This window comes from Delphinapterus leucas, chromosome 7 (assembly GCF_059928025.1).
Source record: "Delphinapterus leucas isolate spDelLeu-1000000601 "Yukka" chromosome 7, BTC_Dleu_Yukka2, whole genome shotgun sequence".
NCBI lineage: Eukaryota > Metazoa > Chordata > Mammalia > Artiodactyla > Monodontidae > Delphinapterus > Delphinapterus leucas.
This window is the reverse complement of record NC_143135.1, coordinates 86,779,482-86,799,957: the sequence shown is the minus strand read 5'-3', so window position 1 is coordinate 86,799,957 and position 20,476 is coordinate 86,779,482. Positions and strand designations below refer to the sequence as shown.

General features: G+C 38.0%; 1 long non-coding RNA gene across 3 annotated transcripts in view; it reads right to left on the bottom strand.

The window, feature by feature from the left end:
* LOC149748805 (uncharacterized) overlaps nt 1–20,476 on the bottom strand; it is a 109,957-nt gene that overhangs the window by 31,542 nt on the left and 57,939 nt on the right. The window contains exon 5 of one of the 3 annotated variants that reach the window (XR_016393921.1): nt 3,169–19,840. The exons of the other annotated variants lie outside the window; for them this stretch is intronic. This is a non-coding gene — a long non-coding RNA (uncharacterized LOC149748805). Of the gene's footprint in view, nt 1–3,168; nt 19,841–20,476 lie in introns of those variants that run through there. 3 annotated transcript variants of the gene reach the window in all.

Below are 20,476 nucleotides of genomic sequence, written 5' to 3'. Positions count from 1 at the left end.
TGTATCCCTAGGTATGTTTATTCCTAGGTATTTTATTCTTTTTGTTGCAATGGTAAATCAGAAGCTCTCCTTAATTTCTCCTTCAGGTTTTTCATCATAGGTGTACAGGAAAGCAAGAGATTTCTGTGCATTAATTTTGTATCTTGCAACATTACCAAATTCATTAATTAGCTCTAGTAGTTTTCTGGTGGCATCTTTAGGATTCTCTATGTATAGTATCATGTCATCTGCAAACAGTGACAGTTTTACCTCTTCTTTTCCAATTTGTATACCTTTTATTTCTTTTTCTTCTCTGATTGCCATGGTTATAGCTTCCTAAACTATGCTGAATAAGGGTGGTGAGAGAGGACCTCCTTGTCTTGCTCCTGATCTTAGAGGAAATGCTTTCAGTTTTTCACCATTGAGAATGATGTTTGCTGTGTGTTTGTCATATACGGCCTTCATTATGTTGAGGTGGGGTCCCTCTATGCCCACTTTCTGGACAGTTTCTATCATAAGTGGGTGTTGAATTTTGTCAAAAGCTTTTTCTGCATCTACTGAGATGATCATATGGTTTTTCTTCTTCAATTTTTTAATGTGGTGTATCACATTGATTGATTTGCATATGTTGAAGAAGACTTGCATCCCTGGGATGAATCCCACTTGATCATGGTGTATGATCCCTTTAATGTGTTGTTGGATTCTGTTTTCTAGTATTCTGTTGAGGATTTTTGCATCTATATTCATCAGTGATATTGGTTCTTAATTTTCATTTTTTGTAGTATCCTTGTCTGGTTTTTATATCAGGGTGATGGTGACCCCATAGAATGAGTTTGGGAGTGTTCCTTCCTCTGCATTTTTTGGAAGAGTTTGAGAAGGATGGGTGTTAGCTCTTCTCTAAATGTTTGATAGAATTTGCCTGTGAAACCATCTGGTCCTGGACTTTTGTTTGTTGGAATATTTTGAATCACAGTTTCAATTTCATTACTTGTGATTGGTCCGTTCATATTTTCTATTTCTTCATGGTTCAGTCTTGGAAGGTTATACCTTTCTAAGAGCTTGTCCATTTTTTCCACGTTGTCCATTTTATTGGCATAGAGCTGCTTGTAGTAGTCTCTTAGTATGCTTTGTATTTCTGTGGTGTCTGCTATAACTTCGCCTTTTTCATTTCTAAGTTTATTGATTTGAGTCCTCTCCCTCTTTTTCTTGATCAGTGTGACTAAATGTTTATCAATTTTATTTTTCTTCTCAAAGATCCAGCTTTCACTTTTATTGATATTTGTTATTGTTTTCTTTGTTTCTATTTATTTTTGCTCTGATCTTTATGATTTCTTTCCTTATAATAACTTTGGGTTTTGTTTGTTCTTCTTTCTCTAGTTCCTTTAGGTGTAAGTTTAGATTGTTTATTTGAGATTTTTCTTGTTTCTTGAGGTAGGCTTGTATTGCTATAAACTTCTCTCTTAGAACTGCTTTTGCTGCCTCCCATAGGTTTTGGATCATCGTGTTTTCATTTTCATTTGTCTCTAGGTATTTTTTGAATTCCTGTTTGATTTCTTCAGTGATCTCTTGGTTATTCAGTAAGGTATTGTTTAGTCTCCATGTGTTTGTGTTCTTTACGAATTTTTCCCTGTAATTCATTTCTAAGCTCATGGCATTGTGGTCATAAAAGATATGATTTCAATTTTCTTTAATTTCTGAGGTTTGATTTGTGACCCAAGATGTAATCTATCCCAGAGAATGTTCCGTGCACACTTGAGAAGAAAGTGTAATCTGCCGGTTTTGGATGGAATGTCCTATAAATATCAATTAAATCTATCTGATCTATTGTGTCAATTAAAACCTGTGTTTCGGGCTTCCCTGGTGGCACAGTGGTTGAGAGTCTGCCTGTCGATGCAGGGGACATGTGTTCATGCCCCGGTCTGGGAAGATCTCACCTGCCGTGGAACGACTGGGCCCATGAGCCATGGCCACTGAGCCTGCGCATCTGGAGCTTTTGCTCCACAATGCGAGAGGTCACAAATGTGAGAGGCACACATACCACAAAAAACAAAACAAAACAAAACAGAACAAAAATAAACCTGTGTTTCCTTATTAATTTTCTGCTGAGATGATCTGTCCATTAGTAAGTGAGGTGTTAAACTCCCCCACTATGATTGTGTTATTGCTGATTGTCTCTTTTATAGCCATTAGCATTTGCTTTATGTATTGAGGTTCTCCTATGTTGGGTGCATATATATTTATAATTGTTATATCTTCTTCTTGGATTGATCCCTTGATCATTATGTAGTGTCTTCCTTGTCTCTTGTAACATTCTTTATAAAGTCTATTTTGTCTGATATGAGTATTGCTACTCCTGCTTTGTTTTGATTTACATTTGCATGGGAATTTTTTTCCATCCCCTCATTATCAGTCTGTATGTGCCCCTAGGTCTGAAGTGGGTCTCTTGTAGACAGCATATATAAGGGTTTTGTTTTTGTATCCATTCAGTGAGACTGTGTCTTTTGTTTGGAGCATTTAATCCCTTCACGTTTAACGTAATTCTCAATATGTATGTTCTATTACCATTTTCTTAATTGTTATGGGTTTGTTTTTTTAGGTCCCTTTCTTCTCTTGTGTTTCCCACTTAGGGAAGTTCCTTTAGCATTTGTCGTAAAGCTGGTTTGGTGGTGCTGAATTCTCTTAGCCTTTGCTTGTCTGTAAAGCTTTTGATTTCTCCATCAAATCTGAATGAGATAGTGTTTGGCCTTCTAACTCTTAGAGGAAAACATAGGCAGAACACTCTATGACATAAATCACAGCAAGATCCTTTTTGACCCACCTCCTAGAGAAATGAAAATAAAACCAAAAATAAACAAATGGGACCTAATGAAACTTAAAAGCTTTTGCACAGCAAAGAAAACCATGAACAAGACCAAAAAACAACGCTCAGAATGGGAGAAAATATTTGCAAATGAAGCAACTGACAAAGGATTAATCTCCAAAATTTATAAGCAGCTCATGCAGCTCAATAACAAAAAAACAAACAACCCAATCCAAAAATGGGCAGAAGCCCTAAATAGACATTTCTCCAAAGAAGATATACAGATTGCCAACAAACACATGAAAGAATGCTCAACATCATTAATCATTAGAGAAATGCAAGTCAAATCTACAATGAGATATCATTTCACACCGGTCAGAATGGTCATCATCAAAAAATCTAGAAACAATAAATGCTGGAGAGGGTGTGGAGAAAAGGGAACCCTCTTGCACTGTTGGTGGGAATGTAAATTGATACAGCCACTGTGGAGAACAGTATGGAGGTTCCTTAAAAAACTAAAAATAGAGCTACCATACAACCCAGCAATCCCACTACTGGGCATATACCCTGAGAAAACCATAATCCTAAAAGAGTCATGTACCAAAATGTTCATTGCAGCTTTATTTACAATAGCCAGGACATGGAAGCAACCTAAGTGTCCATCATCAGATGAATGGATAAAGAAGCTGTGACACATATATACAATGGAATATTACTCAGCCATAAAAAGAAACAAAATTGAGTTATTTGTAGTGAGGTGGATGGACCTAGAGTCTGTCATACAGAGTGAAGTAAGTCAGAAAGAGAAAAAAAATACCGTATGCTAACACATATATATAGAATCTAAGAAAAAAAAATAGGTCATGAAGAACCTAGGGGTAAGATGGGAATAAAGACACAGACCTACTAGAGAATGGACTTGAGGATATGGGGAGGGGGAAGGGTAAGCTGTGACAAAGTGAGCGAGTGGCATGGACATATATACACTGCCAAACGTAAAATAAATAGCTAGTGGGAAGCAGCCACATAGCACAGGGAGATCAGCTCGGTGGTTTGTGACCACCTAGAGGGGTGGGATAGGGAGGGTGGGAGGGAGAGAGACGCAAGAGGGAAGACATATGGGAACATATGTATATGTATAACTGATTCACTTTGTTATAAACCAGAAACTAACACACCATTGTAAAGCAATTATATTCCAATAAAGATGTTAAAAAAAAAAAGAAAGAAAAAACTCTGAATGAGGTCCTTGCTGGTAAAGTAATCTTGGTTGTAGTTTCTTCCCTTTCATCACTTTAAATATGTCATGGCACTCCCTTCTGGCTTGAAGGGTTTCTGCTGAGAAATCAGCTGTAACCTTTTGGGAATTCCCTTTTATATATACACACACACACACACACACACACATATATATATAAATATATATATATATATATAATTTTTTTTTTAGGTACACGGGCCTCTCACTGTTGTGGCCTCTCCCGTTGCAGAGCACAGGCTCCTGACGCACAGGCTCAGCAGCCATGGCTCACGTGCCCAGCCACTCTGTGGCATGTGGGATCTTCCTGGACTGGGGCACGAACCCATGTCCCCTACATCAGCAGGCGAACTCTCAACAACTGCACTACCAGGGAAGCCCCTTCCCTTTTATATTATTTGTCATTTTTCCCTTGTTGCTTTCAATAATTTTTCTTTGTCTTTAATTTTTGCCAATTTGATTACTATATGTCTTAGCATGTTTCTCCTTGGGTTTATCCTGCCTGGGACTCTTTGCACTTCTTGGACTTGGGTGTCTATTTCCTTTCCCAAGTTTTTGACTATAATCTCTTCAAATATTTTCTCGGGTCCTTTCTCTCACTCTTCTACTTCTGGGGCACCTATAATGAGAATGTTGTTGTGTTTAATGTTGTCCCAGTGGTCTCTTAGGCTGTCTTCATTTCTTTTCATTCTCTTTTCTTTATTCTCTTCCACAGCAGTTAATCCACCATTCTGTCTTCTGGGTCACTTATCTGTTCTTCTTCCTCAGTTATTCTGCTATTGACTCCTTCTAGTGTATTTTTCATTTCTGTTATTGTATTGTTCATCTCTGTTTGTTTGTTCTTTAATTCTTCTAGGTCTTTGTTAAACATTTCTTGCATCTTCTCGATCTTTGCCTCCATTCTTTTTCTGAGGTCCTGGATCATCATCACTATCATTATTCTGAATTCTTTTTCTGGAAGATTGCCCATCTCCACTTCATTTAGTTGTTTTCCTAGGGTCTTACCTTGTTCCTTCATCTGGTACATAGCCCTCTGCCTTTTCATCTTGTCTATCTTTCTGTGAATGTGGTTTTTGTTCCACAGACTGCAGAATTGTAGTTCTTCTTGCTTCTGCTATCTGCCCTCTGGTGGATGAGGCTATCTAAGAGGCTTTTGCAAGTTTTCTGAAGGGAGATACTGGTGGTGGGTAGATCTGGCTGTTGCTCTGGTGAGCAGAGCTCAGTAAAACTTTTGTCTGCTTGTCTGCTGATGAGTGGGGCTGTGTTCCCTCCCTTTTGGTTGTTTGGCCTGAGGGGACCCAACACTGGAGCCTACCCAGGCTCTTTGGTGGGGCTAATGGCGGACTCTGGGAGGGCTCACGCCAAGGAGTACTTCCCAGAACTTCTGCTGCCTGTGTCCTCGTCCTCACTGTGAGACACAACCACTGCCTGCCTCTGCAGAAGACCCTCCACTAGCAGGTAGATCTGTTTCAGTCTCCTATGGGGTCACTGCTCCTTCCCCTGGGTCCCAGTGTGCACACTACTTTGTGTGTGCCCTCCAAGAGTAGAGTCTCTGTTTACCCCAGTCCTGTCAAAGTCCTGCAATCAAATCCCACTACCCTTCAAAGTGATTCTCTAGGAATTCCTCCTCCTGTTGCCGGACCCCCAGGTTGGGAAGCCTGATGTGGGGCTCAGAACCTTCACTCCTGCAGGTGGACTTCTGTGGTATAAGTGTTCTCCAGTTTATGAGTCATCCACCTAGCACTTATGGGATTTGATTTTATTATGATTGTGCCCCTCCTACTGTCTCATTGTGGCTTCTCCTTTGTCTTTGCATGTGGGGTATATTTTTTGGTGAGTTCCAGTGTCTTCCTGTCGATGATTGTTCAGCAGTTAGTTGTGATTCTGGTGCTCTTGCAAGAGGAAGTGAGAGCACGCTCATTTACTCCACCATCTTGAACCAATCTCCTTAAATACAATTTTTAAAACAATGTAAATGTGCCATGGTATATTCTCAGTAATAAAGAGTAAAATCAGGGCTTCCCTGGTGGTGCAGTGGTTGAGAGTCCGCCTGCTGTTGCAGGGGACACAGGTTCGTGCCCCAGTCCGGGAGGGTCCCACATGCCGCGGAGTGGCTGGGCCTGTGAGCCATGGCCACAGAGCCTGCGTGTCCGGAGCCTGTGCTCTGCAATGGGAGAGGTCACAACAGCGAGAGGCCCGCGTACCGAAAAAAAAAAAAAAAGAATAAAATCATAGTTGAAAACAACAGGTGTATATGAGTCTTAAACAAGGTCTCATTCAGCATGGAGTCCCTGGTAATGAAGCACCAGCAATAAATCACTTGTTCTTCATCCAACTAGTTTTTGTGTCTTATTCACCTTTATATCCCTGAGTCTGGAACACTGTAGACTTAGGTGCTTAATATTTGTAGAGGAAATTAAGAAATGTTTAATGAGTGCCTATTATTTGCAGGACACCTTTATAGGTTTGTTTATGTAAATTCACTTACTTAATTCTCATGATAATTCCATGAGCTATTTTTATCTTCAGTTTATCATGGAGCAGTTGAGGCAAAGCAAGATTAAGTGACTTTGTCCAAGATTACAAAAATAGTAAGTGTTAATTTTTCATTAGACCACAGCATTGTGGCCAAAGCATCTGAGTACCTCTTGGATAGTGTGCATACACATACACATAATGTCATATTCACAAGTAGGCATATGGCTATTACCTGTCTCATGGGGATCCTTGTCTTAACTGTACAAAGAATATCAAATCCTAATTAATTCTCAGAAATTACCTAGGGAGGTGCAGCTCTAGCCAGCTACTTTCAGACTCACAGCATGAGAAGACTATAGCAGGTAGCTCTTCCGGTGCTGGTAGAAATGACAAAGCATTTCAACTTTGGTGTTGTACATGAACAAGCTAAATACACAAAAGCCCTTTGTACAACATCAGAGACCACACAGATAGTATTACTGTGTCATTAGGATACAGGAAGAAAACCAGATTTGGTTGAACCAGAACCAAGAATGGAGTATATATACTTCCTCTCAGCAGAGTAGAGATGTTTGGTCCTTCTTATCCTCTGTGGCAGGGTGGTTGTGAGGATCAAATGAGATTATAGTTTGGAAGACTGGAGTCAGAAAGATGTGGGCTTGTTTTGCTATTTACTAGCTACATGATTATGGTAATTAACATTTCTCAGCCAAAGATTATTTCCATTTCCAAATAGGGACAATACGGCATTTCACAGGTTTCTTGTAAGGGTCAAAGGTTAATAAACGTAAAAAACTTATTGGGCATTCAATTCACAGAAGACCAGAAATGAAACAGTTTCTGGAGGACATTCTATGGAAGGAGGAAGAGGGAGCATTTGAGGCATCAGTGCTTTCCGGCCCTACTCCAGGTATACACAGGGCAACATGTAACCTCAGGGAACCCGTGGGAGATGGGTAGGATGAGCTGATGAGAACATTACAACAGGATAGAAATTCTATTTTGATTGTTTCATGCATCAATCTCTTGTTAAATACTCAGTGAGTGCCATGGAGGAATTGGCAATGTCTTATGTACCATCTGATCACCTAGGGTGCCTCACATTGAGCTTGGCTCTAGTACTTTGTTGAATAATTACTGAGTTAGGTCAGAATCTCTGGCTTACCTGCCATGCTCTTGAGGGACACACAGTGCATAGACTAGGACTCTGGTCATCTCGTTCTAGTCCTTCCTCTGCCATCTCTTTGACAGTTTACAGTGGGAAAATCACAGTCTCTTTGGCTTGTGGTTATTGAAAGCAGGGAACTGGGCCACATATTTTTTGTGATTTCCTCTACACCTCTGAAGTTAATATACCCCAGAGATGAAAAACATTGTGTGGATTAGAGGTGAGCTCAAATTTCTCCTCTCCTCTGCATTTTCCCTCAAACTTTGGTGTCAGAATCCTAGGAGGAAAATGTGTGTCATTTTTACTTCAACTTAATTTCATAGCTGATCCAGTGGGCCTTGAGTTCCCAGTTATAACCAATGCAATGTTGCCTATGGGACAAGAATGTTTTGCTCCATGCAATGGAGTACATGACCCATCTGCTTGTAGGAGATTGTGCCTGTCAGTCTGGCCTTTGACAGGAGCTGGAGAGCAGTCAATTCAAGGTTAAAATTTCTGGAAAGGATGGCACGCTGGGATTCTGTCTGGCTGCCTGAAAGAAAATTTTCATGTGTTGGCTGTTTTCATCTTATTAGAAGTATCTTGGGGAAGATAAAACATATTGCCTGTACAGAGAAGGATATTTTCTTTTCTTGTTTGCCAAGGTGAATCAGTGTGCATTGTGTTAACCCAAGAAATGTAAGAAGCTATTTAGATATAAGGAGGTGAGGAAAATAATATCCTTTGAAAATCAAGTTAACGATATTCATACACAATTGATAACTTTATCTACCTGAAGGAGAAATACTCTAAAGATGTAGAGTCTGGAGTTATAATTTAATAAGTAGAAGCAAATAAATAACATTTTATCTTATTTAGAGAAAGACTTTGAAAAGATACTCATATACATACATGCACATAGTTGGTTAACTAATGGATCCATTCTCAGTGAGCCAACAAAATTTGGCTTCAACAAACTGTCAGAATGACATCCTATGAAACCTTTGGCAACAGACAACTAGCTTTGTCTTCCTAATCATGTGTGTCATATGCCATAATATTTGAAATGTCAAAAAAACTAAAAAAAGACTAAACCATGGTCCTAATTCATAGGAATTGAGACTGGAATATGATAAATTAGGAAATCCTGAAAGTACACTTTGATTCTTGCAGAGTTCATAGAATCAGATGTTAATGATAGATTATTAATGTCCCCAAATCCTATTAATCTTCAGATCTTTACTCTCAAGGTAAGGAAGAGTAAAGCAATACTTGCAGTTCCTGATGTAGGATACTGTATGGAGAGAACAAGGATGGCAATTTATTAAGAAAATAGCAGTGTCTATTTTTTTTTTTTTTTTGGTACGCGGGCCTCTCACCGCTGTGGCCTCTCCCATTGTGGAGCACAGGCTCTGGACGCGCAGGCTCAGCGGCCATGGCTCAAGGGCCCAGCCGCTCCACGGCATGTGGGATCTTCCCGGACTGGGGCACAAACCCGTGTCCCCTGCATCGGCAGGCGGACTCTCTACCACTGCGCCACCAGGGAAGCCCAGCAGTGTCTATTTTTAATGGAGTATCTGTGAGTCTAATGAGTTTATAGATACCTTTACCCATATAGGAGTAGCTATACTTGAGAATTAATCAGAATACACAGTTTAGCAAGGAAGGCAGCACATATTCTGGAATAAAAGTAGCAAAATACTTTATCTTGGAATCTTTCATCAAATCTCATATGGTAGAAAGAATAATACTCTCTGGAAGAATGGTAAAAGCTGAAAGATTCAGATAAATTTTCATGAGAAATAACTCATACATCAATGGAAACCTACATTCCACATTTTAAAAAGAAATGTATTTACATTTATTAAAAATACTATTCCCAAGTTTGAGTCTGTCCATTAAGATCTGTCATGCTCTGGCTTTTTCCCAAGAAATAGAAAACTTAAGAAATAATGTTAATTTCATAAATTTCAGGATGGTTTCTTCCATGTGCTACTTGGGACACACACACACTCACAAACTTGCAGTAATTTCTCCTGTCTTATAGACCTTATAGCAAATTTTTGAAGACAAGATTTATTTAACTTTTAGATCAAACTCAACTGATGGACTAAGCAAAATATCACGTAAATCCCAAGGACAAAATATTACAAACATTGTGATTTATTACTTTTCTATTACTTGCTTAAGCAGTATATTGGAAGTTTGTAAATTCCCAGGTAAATTTAGATCTAGTCTAATAGTTAGTATTGATATTGATAATTGACCTTCACTTGATTGCTTATTTGGAAAACTGCCAATAGTGCCTCTTTTGGTTTTGCTTTGGTGGCATGGAAACTGCCCATTATCACTTAACACAAGCTATTGTAATCTCCCTCAAGGGTCTATGCCAGGGATAGTAAATTCCTGACACATGACCGGTCTGTGTTCATTGCAGATGTCACTATTCCTTCGAAGCATTCTTTCCTATTGAACCTAGACCTGACCTCAGAATCTTCCTCAACAGGACACTTGAATCTGCCACTGTCAATTGACTGACATTTGTATAAGAGATGAAACTTATTTGCAGTCTCTGGCAAAGCACAAAATATTCTTGTATTTTTATTTAAACTAATATTCCTTGAATATTTAACTATGTATATTTAATTAATATATTCATAATAAAATATTATGAATATTTAATTATTACAAATATTTAAATATAATTGTGAGCAGATGGCAGCCTACAAGTTATCCACTTATTCTGTGAGAGAGGAAGTAATATCTTGCTTGCAAATCGCTACTCATGGGATGTATTATGATCAATGCCTAGACATTTTCCATTTTTCAATTTTATGAATGACCTCCTTGCAGAATGCCAATGTAGTGCTGCATGTGTTATGAGATGTCAAATCAATTAGAGCAAGCCAAAAAGATTTGTGAATAGACACTAATTTGTTGGTATTTTAGTGACTTTTGAAAATTTATCTTACATTTAATAGCAAAGTCACTAGAACACAAATGTCTTATTTATTTTTTTTCCCGTTGAGAGAATAAAATCTGTGTATTGCATCAGAAATAAACTTCAGGAGGTCCAGAATTTTGGAGAGCTTTTCCAGAGGCCTTCTGAAAAATAATGTGTGGCCAGGTATACATATTTAATTATATTTGCTTTATTTTTCTTCCAAACTACTGGGTTGGGTTAAATGTCAAACCTAGGTAGAACCTGGGGTTTAATTCCTGCTCAGTTTCTAGACTAGAGAAATTTCCTCTGGGGTAATGTGGTGAGGTTCTCCTTAAACCCAGGTGACATGTCTGTTTATTGTGCCTTGTTGGAATAAGTGAATTAAGAAAATCTTTACTAGACAAAGTAGCATGCAGGAATCAGTAATGGAGAGCAGGCATAGTCATCTTACACAAAATAGAGATGATATTGCTAAATGTCATAATTGGAGCTGATTCTATTAAAATAGCAAGATAAGGTGCTGATCATGTACAATTTTCCCCTCACTTTTAATATTTGATAATTTTAAAATGTAGGGTTTTATTCTGAATGATGAGTATCTGAATGCAATTATCCTGGTTCCAATGGCTGAACAGATGCTGCTGGAGAAATAGAGAGAGTGAAGAATGAAAACAACTAACCTCTGAGTCACAGATTAATACATTCAATATTTATAATATAATTTAGATCTGGTCTCCAAATTCTAGGATCACTGCAATCTTATTGAATTTTTATTTTGCTCTGGACGAAACTTTGTGTTTGTATGAAGCAATACGTAATTTCACTTTCTTTTTAGGAGAACTTTTACTTGCCAAGGTTATGTCTGTTCTTGTGGATTAATCATCCCAATTTCTTATGTCTCTGGAGAAAGTAACACTAAGCTAATGCCAAAAACTTTAAAGAGCACCATTATTCAATAACTAGTCTAAAAATATATTTCAGAGTTTACCTTCCAAAAAACTTTCTGGAGATGGTACGGAAAAAACCCCAAGAATCCATATTTAATTTTTTCAGTCTTTTTGGACAACCTCTAAACACTAACTCCAGAAGTCTTAATCCTTCCTACACCCCCAAATCTAAATACACTTAGTCCTTCCCCATTGGTCCATGAGGCCTGCTCCACCCATTAACCCTTTGTGGTATACTCCTGATTTGTCCTCATGTCAACTCTGGCTCCCTCCTCTGTCTTTACCTCTACTCCCATCCCAGACCCCGACTCCACCTCCAGCAGTTATGAGGGGAATAATTCATCAAGAAGACCAGATTTCCTGCCATCAAGCAGTTACTACCTTCTTAAGGTAGTAACAAAATATACTTACTACCTTACTACCTGCAAAACCACATATATATGTGTTACATCAAAAACTGAAAGCTTAGATGAATGTATACAGATAAGTGTGAAGATGAAGCGCAATCTCCATTTTTAGAAGCCAGAAAAATTTTTATGGCATTACATGTACACACACACACACACACACACACACACACACACACACATACTCCTACCTTATGGTGTCTGTCTCTGTACAAAAATTACAAGAATTAAGCTGCCAACTGTCTCAGTGAGAGCTCTCACTGTAATTATTTCATTAATTTTACATGATGCACAACAGTGAGTTTATCTTGTACAGTTAAGTATTTTTGCAATTAAAACTCCATCACATTTGTCAGAATAAATGAATAGAGTTCATTCTCCCTTCTGTAAGAGCTTTTGTTTTTAACTTTGTATATTGTTTCTGGACTTTCATTAAAACATAATTTCACAATCTAGAATGAAGGCAAACCAGCTTAGTTTGTGACACAGAATTCACATTCAATAAATGTTTATTGAATGAAAACATACTTGGTGGACAAAATAAAACAAAAGCCAGTATGCCTGATGCTTTATCAACGTCCCTGGGTGAGATGGGCACTGTGCCTCATTCTCTGTTTCCTGGTGGTAGTCTCTTAATTTTACGTAGATGTTGGAGGCAGAAGCTGGAGAAAGTAGACACAAGGCTACTAAAGGTCCCACAAATGGGGAGGGGTGATCAGAGAAAATAATGCAAAATAACTGAGGGTTCCAGCTTCCTGGGGGGTTGATTTGTTGGGAAACTGTGTCAGACGAAGGAGGCCTGGGTCTCACTGTAAAGTTACTCAGCTCAGCTCACTTCAATCATTGAAACACACAAATACAGGAATGAAAACACCAATGTTAAACTGTAGTGACCCCTGCATGCACTGAATCTCTTCTTTTAATTAGATTTATATTTTCAAAAGTGTTCTCTGAAAAACTGTGTCTTACTAGTAAAATCAAATTTAAGCAGTTGAACTGTTACAGAAACATTACTGCTTCTTTCTCTTTGCCTCTTTTGTGATTGTTGAGATGAAAAAGTAATATCAAAAGGTATTTGAAAAAAGTCATGGTTGAAGGGAAAAAAGTACAGGCCTGAGTTCTAATCCCTTTACTGCCATTAGCTAGATGGAGATCTTGGGTGAGTCTCTTCTTTAGCCAATTTTTTCATCATATCCACAAGTATATGTTTTTTTCAAGAATTTTTTCAAGAATTTTCCTACTTTGGTTATCTTTTCTGTCAAACATAATAAATCTTCCTACCACCATGGGGTCATTCCCATCTGTTCTGGTTTTTCCCATCTTAATTAAAAAATAAAGTGAAACCTTACTATGTCCTCATATCCCTCTAGTTAAAATCCCTTCAACTCAAATGTCTAGAAAAATTCTCTACAACTAATTTTCCTTTCTCTTTTCTAGTCTAGCTACTGTCATTATCATTCCACCAAAATGAATTTAATAAACAGTATAGCAATCTTTATGTTGTCAAATGCAAAGGATGATTTTCTAGAATCATAAAACACTGCATCTTGAAACATTTGCCTATCTTGCTATTCTAGCATCACACTTTCCTGGTTTCATCCTACCCAAAGGCTATGCCTTTTCAGTTTCCTTTATTGGCTTCTCCCCTCCTCCCAAAATCTCCCTAGATAATCCTATCCCATTTCCATTGCCCTGTGAACACTCTGGGCAGTAGTTCCTACTCTCCCAAGAGACTCTTCAAAATTCCTTGCAATGTGAACAGAATCTTTCCATGAATGAGCCACACTGCAAGTCATGACACAACTTATGGCCATCAGCGATGGATGGAGTGCACTGCGCTCTCAACCATGGAGGTAATGCAGTGGGTATTGAGGTTTGTGGGCTCTGGATCCAGATTGCTCAGATTCACATCACATCTCTGCTGCTTATGTAATCTCCTAGTATCTCAGTTTCTTCACTTCTAATATAGGGATAATGATAAGAATGGTACCTATATCAGAGCACTATTTTGACCATGAGTTAATAAGCATAAAGTGCTTAGACACTTACAAATAGCTTAGACACTGTAGTGAAAGATATTTGTAAGGAACTGTGAAGGGTCTGAGACTGACCTTACTTACCAGCTAACAAGTTAGCCTGCTACTGTTTCATGGATGATGTCAGAGACACAAGACTCCTGGTGAGAGGCAAAGAACTTTAATACTCATGGCAGAACAAAGACCATGAGTGTCCTGTTTGTATCACTTCCTCTCCAAGTTCTATGGGGCTGATGTGGAGGGGCCCAGGTGGATGTTACTCAGCTTTTATATCAAAACTGAAGAATCCCAAGCTTTGGTAAGATGTCCCTTTATAATGGGTTGTAAGCAGACCTGCTCTTTGTCTTCAAGAGAGACATTATTTTATTGAGAAGTAAGAAAATCTGCCCTTTGCTCAGGACAGAGACACTAGCTCTATCTTCCAAGGGTGCTTACTATATAAACCTCTTTGAAAAGATAATCCAGAACAAAAGGACAGTTCCTTACTCACAAGATGTGTAGAAAAATGAGAGACTCCTAGGGGAAACTTTCTCCCAACACTATTATTGTCAGAAAATATTGTGTCATCTCCTCTGTTAGCTATTCCCTATTCCTCCAGGGGGAATTCATTGTTTCCTCCTCTGTGACCCACAAACCTTTGTATCTATTGTAAATATATCATGTGTAATATGTGTAAAGGTGGTTTATATCTGTTTCTCCTGCTATATTGTGAGATTCTTGAGAGCAAGTATTGTAGCTTATCCATCTTTTATGCTCTTACCCCTGCTCCTTACATCCCATCACCTAGAAGAGTGTTTAAAATAATTGGTGCTCAATATATGTAGAATTATTCAATATTTGTAATTTAAAAAAATGAGTGTCATGGGTGGAAGGACTTTTTCTCTGAGTCTGTGATGAAGAACATTGTAATTATTCAAATGGAACATGTGTCATTCAGGACAGTAGAGAGACACGACTCTCATTAAGCAAATGAGCATTTGATTTTTTAATACAGAAAATAAAATTAGAGAGAGAGGCTGTTAGCACAGTGCTACTTTTCAAAGAATTATTTTTCAGACTCAACATTTAACCCCCATAGCATTAAAGATTTATATACAGTTATAATATTTTCTAGCTTAACTTATTCTGTTTTAAATGGATATACAGTATAACAGATATTCTGATTTAAATGGATATATTCTGTTTTCTTCATTCTTCTTTAGAAAAGTCAGACAATTTTTCAAGATTCTGAGAAGCTGTGTCCCTAGGGGGGCGAAGAGACACCTCTATATATCTGCATATGGGTCCATGGTTGTAATTTACTTTGGTATCCATGGGGATGACAGGTGCTAAAGAAATGCAAGCTGATATTATGACATAAAGCTGAGCTTTATGATTTAGTGTTAAGCACTTGCCATCAAGAGTTTGATCTTATCTGAAGTGTGTGGATAAGTTTGGCAGAAGAGTGTTATGTACTTTTTCTGCAGTTAAAGTGGGGTCAAATTGTGCCTTAGGAAGAGAAAAATTGAGGTAGCTCTGTCTTGATGAAAATAATTGAATATTTATTTCATGGTTTCTATTACAGTAATATTTGGAAACAAGGTTAGATTTGTTGATGAGGGTGGAGGAGAATTATCTCCAACAGTGAAGCTTCAGATGGGACTAGAAAAGACAAGACTAGAGATCCTGTACTGCAGTAATTAAAGGTCAGAGTCTGGGGGAAAAGTCATTCTGGGTTCAAATCCTGGCTTGGAGATTTCCTAGCTCTATAATCTTGGGAAGTTCTTAAATTCTCAGAACCCCAGTTTCTTTGTAAGATATCTACCTTTCAGACTTCCTGTGAAGATTGAAAGAGACGATATATGTATACTGTTGAGTCCAATGCTGATACAGTAAAAGTATGCTGTAATTTGCAACTTGTGTATGTATTTATTCAAGAAAGAATTGGCCCCAAGAAAAGCATCTATTTATCTAATGGTTTACTTTTAGCTACTAAAAGTGCTTTTCTGTAATTCATGGCTGAGGCTCCTTGGTCTTGTTTCTCCCAGGATTTTCTAGAATTCTAATTTTTAACCCTCATTGCTTTCCTCTCTTGGGTAGGCCACCCTTGCCCTATTTAAATGAGATAATGTATTAAATACATTTAAGATAATACATAACTCGAGGTAAGCTCCCTATATTGGTAGAGATGCCGTTAATTATTATTACCATCCATTTTGCAGGGCTTTGCTTCCTTTTTGGAGCAGCCTTATTTACCTGATTCTTCCTGACCACGTCTCTGCAAGTGACAGATCTTGTACAGCTACTCACAGCTTCATGTGGATTGCTCCTCAGAACCCCAGGCACCTACAAATGTACCAAGGTCTTCAACATTCATGTGAGTTGCCTCTCTTCCCGCCCACTCGTCTCTCATAACTGGCCAGTGATCCATTTCCCTTAGTTGTTCCACCTCAGAACAACAATTGGGTGTCTTTGTGTGAATGAATTTTGTATTTCCTCACTTGGAACCCTGGTGAAATCCTGACCTGATATCTGGTTCCCAGATTTCTTCTCCAACTACTCCATTTGCTCCAAGGAATTTCAGCTTTGTAAGTACCGCAGTGAATCAAATCAAGTCCAAAGCCATGGAAGAGAGGGTATGAACCAGTATTCATTATACTGTTTTCACTGTCTTCTAGCTGGCACAAGGACTCAAATGCTCCCAGAGAGAAAAAGATCTCACGCAAACTTATAATTATTGTCAGAAGCCAGGTCTCAGTAACTATATATACGTGCAAACTATCTACTCTTTAGATCCTTATTTGGTTCCTTCATCGAGAGCTATTCTTGAAGAGTTTACTTAAGGCTCACATTCATACAAGTGATTTAAAATGCAATGAGGTAGCTTAAAAGAACAGTAAGTGAACACATCTGTTCTGACAACCTCATCACATTCACCTTGACTTGATAAGGTCAGGAATGTGCTTGATACAAAATGTAGGCTATACAAGGCAGGAAAATATTAAGGAGAAGAAGACAAGATAGAAGAATCTTAGTAGTTGGGAAGGGATGAGGTCAAGAGAGATTATGGAAGGGCTAGATTTGGGATGGAGGAAGAGAGAGAGAGAGAGAGATCATATATCCTACTGAAAGGGAAGGAGAAAAAGAGGGAGAGGAACTGAAGTCTTTAAATATTTCATTAAAGTATTTTGTGTATGTGTATTTTTTTTGCCATGGATGTCAAATATAAGATTTAAAATTCTAATTTAATGAGAGAGGAGAGGTACAGCATAAAGGAAAGGTTATGGGTGGCTGTAGGTGTTAGTGAGTTTAATTTGAACTTCATGATTATTCATGTTGTTATTTCTAATCTTTTCAGAAAACATATGCAATGAAATTCCCATACAGTGATTTTGCAGACTGTGGCTTTTTCTGTTTGCATCTGCCCCTCCACCTTAGTTTTAATTGTGTTTACACAAAGTAAGCTCTAATTTCTGCTAAGAGAGCAACACAATTCTTTGCCTCAGCTGTATTTTGCAAAATATAAGCTACAGTAGGGGTGGAGGGATATTGTGCTAACCTTGAAAGCCTGTCAGCACACTCCCTCCTTAACTCGACTGGCCAGATGCCTAATGGGAAAATGAACAGGGAAGAGGAATTCAGTGACATATTTAGTCATGTAATGCTATAATTCTCCTTTCCAGAGAAGTGTGAAATTTTGGTCAAATTACAAGCTTAAGAAGACAAAATTGTATGTTTCACATAGTTCTCAATAACAAGTGTTTGGTCTAAGTGGTCAAATTTTTGTAAGTGAAGGAAATAAAGGAAACTTACATCTCATAAGAGCATTCAAAATGGTGTGCTACTCCCTGGGGTGGTTCTTATTCCCTCACACACTTATTTAATCCTCACAATAATCTTGCAAAGTTTGCAGATGAGGAAAATTGAGACTCAGAGAGGTTAGGTAACTTATCTGAATCTCAGAAGGAATTTCAAACCCAGTTTGGCTTTAGCCCCAAACTCTACATTCTACATCTAAATTTTCTTAGTTAAAAAAGGACCTCAAAATATGGGAAGACATCAGAAATGACAGGGTCTAGAAATTTCTGTTGCTTTCCTGCCCCATCAATTTAATCTTAATGAAAGAGAGAAAAATAGTGCCTGCTCAAAACACTTGTAATTCATTATTTTGAGGAAGTATTGGAGTAACATGTCTAGGTTTGAAAAATAATATTTGTTATTTCTTACATTAATTACACGTTACTATTTATCCAAAATAGAAATTTGGAAAATGTAGTAAACCATATACAAGAGAATAAAAATCATTAGTAACCTCACTGTGTTAGAGTTTATGCTAGTTGCTGTAATAAAGTCATCCTAAAATTGAGTAAATTATAAAAATTAATTCCTATCTCATATAAGGATTCTGAGGAGAACATTTCAGATATGGTGGTAGTTCTGTCATCCACAATGTGGCATCCAAGTTTATTCTAGCCATCACCACTCCAGCCATTAAGAACAGAGGAAAGAACCGTTGTGCAAGAATTTATGGACAAACTACTTCTATTCACATTATTTTCAAGATCTAAGTCACATGGTCCCTCCTAGACACTCTTCTAGTGTTAAGGAGAGAGGGCAGAATGGATTTCAGATGAAAACTGTCTCCACCCAAAATAACTATTATTGTATTTTAATTTATATGTCTATAGAATCTTAATAAGATACTTATACCCACATGATTTAAAAACAAAATTAGGATTATATTATACCTACTGTTTTCTAATATGCTTTTTTCATTAAGTAAGTACGTTGGCAATTATGCCATTAAATATTCTGCTATAACATCACTGTTATATGGAACAGATATTCCGTCACCCGGTTGTGCCAAATTTTATCATCCAACCCCTTGTAGTTGTGTCCAGTATCTCACTAATATAAAAGTAAGATGGATGTAAAAATCCATCAAGTATATAAAAATCTTTCTATGCATCTCGGGACAATCCTTAGAAGTCAATAGGTAAGAATTTGCTAATTTATATTGTAGAAAGATTGTATTAATTCATTGTTCTATCAGCAATGTATGAGGGTAAAGACATCTGGGACTTAATGATACAGGAATCACCTACCCTTGACCTCCTTAAAATAATTATCTCCATTACTCTTGAAATGCATCAGCTTGCAGCTCTGCCTGTGAACATTTAATTGTCATTAAAAAATTATTTACTTCTTCCTCTGTCACGTCCATGGAAAGAATACACTTCACCACCCTTTGAGTTTGGGCTTGGCCATGTGATCTGCTTTGGCCAATGAGATGTCAGCAATTTCATGAGCAGGAGCTTGAAATGTTCTTGCCTGATTGTGTGGGCCCTCTTGTCCCTCTGCCATTGCCACAGTAAAGCATCTCCTGGGTAGCCTTTAGTGCAAGGAGGGTGAGACATGTATGTAGGCAGACCAGGGCCCAGTGGCCGCTCGGAGCCACCCAGCAAAGTCCAGCCTATATCAACCATATGCGATTGAAATTAACACCCTAATGCTGTATGCCAATGAAATTTAGTGGTTGTTTATTATGCAGCAGTAGCTGATTGATACAGTGAAAACTGACAATACTGGTGACAAAGGAAAACCTACCCGTTGTGAAAAATACAATGTATCTGTGGCAGGCCTGCTCTATCCTTGGCTCTTTGCACCATTCTTTTTATCTCTCTGGGTAAGTGACTTAATTTTCAGGTGTCAGCAGGTGAATGAGCTAAAGTTGTCATCCTAGTTGTGCCATTTCAGTCTTATATGTTTTTCCATTTTTACTTTCTCTTAGTTCTAAACCTCAGTGCCAGTCCAGTACAAGAGGCTAGTAGAGTGTACAACAGTGTTTGGCTTTTAAAAGTCAACCTATAATGAGAAAAGGAAAACAATTATTAACAGAACCAGTCACAGACACCCATCATTTTACCCTACATCTTATAAGTGTACTGCAATGAGATGATCAGTAAAGCCTAAACCCAAGAAATATGACTGCAATGGAAAAGCTATACTGTCTTAAATGCTTAAAAATACAGCTTTATTAAAAAACAAAACAAGGACAACACATAGCTTAATAAATTCTTATGGATAAAATCCGAACATTTTATTCTAGAGAGGCTGCTCAAGACTCTGACCTTATTTTAGAGACACAATTTTGGTATTTTCTTCACTTTGTTAACTCATAGAACATATGCAAGACCATTCCATGGATAATGCCCTCAAGGCTGCAGCTGCTTTATTCATTCAACATTTATTGAGAGATGACTATGTGCCAGGAATTCTGTTAAAGACTAAGGATCCAAAGATGAATATGCATGTTCCCTGAGCTCAACAAGTTCACAGCCCAGGAGAGGAAGAGAGACATGAAACACAACTCAGCTTCAGAAGTGCCATAACAGAACAGTGGACAAGGTGCTATCTAAAGAGGAACAGCCAAGCCTCAACCTGGTGTCCTGCTCCCACTCAACCAAAGCACGCCACATTCCACATGTCTTGTCGGTATCA